This window comes from Hipposideros armiger, unplaced genomic scaffold, assembly GCF_001890085.2.
Source record: "Hipposideros armiger isolate ML-2016 unplaced genomic scaffold, ASM189008v1 scaffold_253, whole genome shotgun sequence".
NCBI classification, from domain to species: domain Eukaryota; kingdom Metazoa; phylum Chordata; class Mammalia; order Chiroptera; family Hipposideridae; genus Hipposideros; species Hipposideros armiger.
Window position 1 is genome coordinate 1,887,833 of NW_017731603.1, and position 5,898 is coordinate 1,893,730.

Here is a 5,898-nt window from a genome sequence, read left to right on the forward strand (position 1 = left end):
GGAGGGGGAGGGGGAGGAGGAGGGGGAGGAGAGGGTGTAGCTACCCTCCCTTGGGGATGGTGTTGTGAAGGGTCCTCACCGACTCCCCTTTTATTTCAAGAGTGTGAAGTGCAACCTCCCCTCAGCCAGGTCCGTTTACTTAATATGGGTGAATATTTTCTATATGGGTTCATGTACAGATTCCGGTAGTGATAAAGGCACATGAAATTACAATGTTTATGCAACATGGACATGACTTGCTTTGGTAAATGTTGTATGTGGTTGCTATGATTTCAGAATTAATATAAGTAGTGAAATTACTTTTTGCCACGTGTGCTCTATCCAGTGTCCAGCGTGGCACCTGGAAAGTGGTTTGTCCCTTAGTTCCGTTCTCAAAGTCTTTAATAGGCTGTTGGGAATCATTTCCACCCATAGATGACTCTGGAGTGAGCCCAAGAGTTCAAAACCAACTTTACTGATCACTTTCCAGAGCTCCACCCTCTCCTGAATCTCCCTGGTACTTCCCAGTCCCCTGAGGTTCTCCTTTTGGTCAGAAGGCTGAGGCTTTATTTACCCTGCATCCATGCCTGAGTCCAAGTAGCGGAAAGACATGGGAGAGAACAATAAACAAGGGTTCACCCTACCTTCCAGGGACAACAGTTCCTTTGGAGAAGAATCCCTCCCACAGAGTCTTAGGTGCCTGTAGGAGCCACCGCTGCCTTTGTCACCAGCAGGAGATTCCTTTCTTGGTCTTCAAGTCTGAGCTAGATGGTTCTTCTTGGAGCCCTGTCTATCCAAGGCAATGCCCACTGCTGGGTTTCAGGCTTCCTTGAATCCAGCCCAGGGGATACTGGAGAGGGAACCAAAAAAGGGGGGTAAGCCAGCCGCCAGTTCAGTCGTAGTTCTAATTCTGGTCTTCTTCCCCAAACTAACTGTCTGTTACTGTTTGCTTTTCAGAGTCCTCACATGGCTGCTCCTTGCTTTCTGTTCAAGCTTTAGAGCTGCATTCAGGGGCAGGAGCAGAGGAGATTCTGCTTACTTCATGTTACCCAGAACCAGAACTAACCTAGACATTCCATTTTCAGTGTGCTAAAAACTCTCTCTGTAATTTTTCTTCTTGGCTTTTGTTTTACATCCTGGGGTCTCCCAAAAGCTTCTCTTTCTTCCTCCTGAAAGTCCCTATACATCTTCAAGTTTCCTGTTCTCAAGGCTAACATTAGAAGCGAAAAGGTTTTATAGAGCTTGGATTTCTTATAAATAGTCAAACCACAGATTGACTTGGTAGACACAACTTGTGGAGTATCCAACTTCAGTTGTTTTTTCATCTCCACTTGAAGTCGAAAAGTAGACATTGCATGATGTTTCTTTTCTATCATGAGCTATATCAGGACTGGCAGAACTCCCACATGTGGAGATAATCTTAGTCCCTCCATCCCAATCTGCTCCTCATCTTGGTTTCGAGATGATCATCCACCGTGCTCTCAGTCTTCACACAAGCTCTGCACAGCTCTGGTCCCTGGTTCTTCGTCTCCTGGAGAAAAAGACAGTTCGCATTCTTCATGGCTTTTGGCAATTCTATATTGACCTTACTGACTTTCATCTCTATTGGAAGCTTCAGTGGATCTGGGCTCCACGTAGTCCAATTCTTACATCTGATTTGTTCAATTTGCCTGACATGTATTTACTAGCTGGTTTTTTAAGTTGTCCTAATTCTTTCTGTCATTTGCCATGTTCATCTTTGGCTCTTCTACAGCATCTACACCTAGTCTCCCTAGATTTTCCAATTGTCTCTAACGCTCTCATTAACCAATGCCATTTCCCAATAAAGTTTGCTTCTTTTAAAATTTCTCCTCTTACCAAGAGTAGTCCCCAGTTTTTTCTGTTTCAAAGTCCTGCCCCTTTGAAAGACACTGCCTCTAGATCCCTGTTTATTGTGTCTACTTCTCAGTTCAATTGCAAACATAAATGCTAATACCTCATCTGGCACAAAAAAAACCCCACTCAAAACAGATATTCATTGAACAAATATCTACTGTGAGTCCCGTGAATAATCAAGGCTTTCTAGTCTAAAGTAGCTCTTCCCATATCTCCTGACCTTCTTTGATGTCTCACCAGGAAGACTGATTTAAGTTAACAAGTATCTATTGAGTAACTGTAAGTGCAGAATTAAAAAAAAATAATAATAGGGCCGGCCGAGTGGCGTGATGGTTAGGAACTGGCTTGGGACGCCAGAGGGCCCCGGTTCGGATCTCACATATGAGGGCCAGTGACACTGCCCTCCGCAGCTAAAATGCTGGACAACGGCTAGACCTGGAGCTGGGCTGCCGTGAGTCGCCAGCGACGGCGTAGGCTGCAGCCCCTGTGGCAGTGGATTGCCATGAGCTACCGTGTGTAGCCAGCAGCCAGCGTGAGTGGCTAGCAGCTGCAATGAGCGGCCATCCAGAAGTCGGCGATTGATGTGCCTCGCCCGGGAAGAGCGCAATGATGGTGCCAACTTGGGCCAGTGAAGCAACGTCCTCCACAACTAGACTGAAGAACAAAACGACAGCAACTTGTCTGTTCCCCTTCCCCCAATTCCCCAGCACTGTTTTAATTCCCCAATAAAAATCTTTAATAAAAAAAAATTTCACCATTGTACTTGCATAAATCAGATATGTAGTGTAATAATTTTAAAATACACAACAGTTTCTAAGTACACAATTACCTGTAAGACAGAATGCTATAAGAAAGATTTATATAAAGAACTATAAAAGCTTAAAGAGGAGCCTGTTCCTAATTAAGCTATTAGGAGAGATTTTATGGAGAAAATACATCTTTAAGTAAGAATTTTATGATAGGTGGGAGTTTGTTTGACAGGAAGAGACTATAGGGTATATTCTAGGAGGATAGAATAAGACGAGCAAAGGCATGGAAATGGGAAAGTGGAGGGCTTATTTAGAAAATGGCTTGATTAAAATGCAGAGTAAAACTGAGATTCCACTGGGAAATCAAATGAAACTTAAGAAGCAAGAAAAGAACTTACAGCGAATGAATGGCAATTAGGGATTTTGTTTTTAAACAATCACATAACAGTGAACCACAGGGCAGAAAAATAACACGAACAATTACTATTTAACATATAATGAATCAGAATATGGAGAGATTTTATGATTGGATAATTAGAGGTACTAATTTTTGCAGACCTACCATATAATAGACATTTTGTTGGATGCAATAAGTGGACATAAGCTGTTTTTTTGTCTGCCAAAAAGACCTAACTCCAGATAAAAATAATTTGAGTGGATGTGATATATGACGATGGTACAAATTTGTATGAAATACATAATAGATTGAAACCAAAGACCCTCTAACCATTCCAGACCATTCTGTAGTGAGCAACGCAGCAAAGTTCTCTTTCAATACCAGGGAACTTCCATATCATCCAAAAGACATACAACTATTTTTCAATTCCAACAAAATCCTAGGACATATTGAGGACACATTTACCAAATATAAATTTGGAGCTTTGTCAAATATGTAATAGAAAAGCTGAGTTTGTTGTCATGATTCTAAATACACAGTAAAGGACGGAGCATTTGAGATCTTGCTTCCTGGCAATTGTTGTCAGTTTGGGCTCAAATAAACTCATAAAAATTCTCAAATAAATAAATACACACACACACACACACACACACACACACACACACACACAGTAAAGGCAGTGTGCAATGCTCTTTAGAAAATTGCCAAAGGTATACTTTAGAGAATATCAACTTTTAAATTTACTTTTCCAAGGTTATAATTTGGTTAATGTTACATGTAAATTAGTATTTTAAGCAATATGATGCAGGCACCAAAATTCATTATACATAATGCCCTTGGAAATAATTAAAGGAACCAATAAATTCTTTAAAAAAAAAAACAGTGACATTGACAAAACATATTATGTTACTGATGCCAAGTGAATTTTTCAGTCTCTAAACCTGACGGCAACTTCTCCAACCGAGAAAATTCAAAGGAAAAAGAGAGAGCAACACTCATGTCAACTGTGAATTGTGAATCCTACATCAGCTTATCTCCTATCTAAATGCAGTTTCAAATAAATTTTGTTATTCTCTATTGGATACAGCAATATTATCTTTCAAAGAAATGCTTATACTACTGAGAATTCTGTGGTCTTTTCAGTATCCTAGTTGACATGTACAATTTGATGAATTATGAATGAAATACTCCAGTATAGCATACATAAAAAATTTATAATTCAAATTGAGTGATGAACACAATAAGGAATGTAACATTGATGCAAATTAAGTATGTGAAGAATTAAAAACCTTAAGTAGTTTTCTAAACTGTAATACGAGGTTCCTGTTTTAATAGTGCAATATATTTATGGTAATAATTTACTACACACATTTTCAAATACTATGTAGTTCTCAGAGTTTTTTAATTCCTATTTTTAACTTTGCCAGTATCAGTTACAAGTAGAGAACGTAGCTTCTCACATTTCATATTTATTAATAACTTAAGATCTACAATGGCATTTGAAAGATGGCTGTCAAATCTAATGAGAACGTCTATTAAAAAATGACATATTAGAACTAGTGAGCATTAAAATACTCATAAAATTTTCATTTCCATGAAAGCAAGGTGTGTAATATTTATAAGAAATGATTATGTCCTAGTAATTTTGAGTACATATTTATTGTAATTAAAAGTCCAATTTTTTTATTATTTGTTTTTAATAATTTAATCTGTACACTTAATACAGAAGGAATTCATGTTTGTTCTAAATGTTATTAAAAAACAATTTGCTGAGTTTAATTTTTTAACTTGAACAAGAAGACTCTTTTTTAAATTCAAAGATGGTTAAAAGCCAGATGACCGTGAAAATAATCCTCTTCTAGGGGTTATACAACCAAGAGACATGTGGAATTAAAAAGACAAAGGGTAGAAGGAGAAAAAGTCATTAGAAAGAAATTTTAATAGAATTAGACCTATAGAGCTTAATATCAAAAACAAGTAGGAACAATTATTGTAGCCACAATAATACAGACTAAAGGCAGCTTCATATAATAAAAGAAAAGGGACTTTGCATTATGCAACCTGGATCTCAGCTCTGGCTCAAGCACTGTACCTTACTCAGCCTGGGAGAGCTTCTACTGATGCTGGAAATGAGAGTGATCATCTCAATCTCACAAGGTTGTGTTAGGACAAAAGAGGAATGCAAAAGCACTTAGAAAACATTATATATTACATATTCTGATATATGCACGTTTTACATTATTTTTAAATGAATATTTTTTTTAATCCACAAGAATTTGTTCACCTTTTTTTCCTCCAACTTCCCCCTCTATAATAAAGGAAATTTTCAAGTCCCTTGAAAATAATGGTGGCATTCCCCTGTGGTGGTAGTGCTATCAAGCCAATTTTTGAGAGAAGAAATATGATTTCAGAAGTTGAAAGACATGCCCTAGAGTTGTGGCCACATAACTTCATAATATCTGAACAGCAATGAAATCTTCTGTTAATCCCAAAATTTTCCTTCATCACATAGAATTTCAAGAGGCTTGCATCAAAATAATCATGGGTTTGACTCAATCTCTCAACCTTTACCTAGGTAATCAGATATCATATTATTTAATATGTGTTGTGGAAATGACACTAGCGATCTTACTCCAGAAGCTCTGACTATTCTGGTGGTTGTTTTCTGGCTGAATGACACTATCAGAGAAAATAACAGCAGAGAAAGGGGATGACATCATCAATAGAACGGAAGTCTACTCTTTAAAAGCTACTAAACAGTGGCTGATAAGGTTTTTTGTTTGTCCTGCTTTGAATTTCTAAGGGCTCTAAACTACTGTCGAAGATGTAACATTACCTATGGGTTTTGAAACAATTCCTAGTGACCAGGCCCTCAAGGGTAACTGCCTCCCTTCAAAT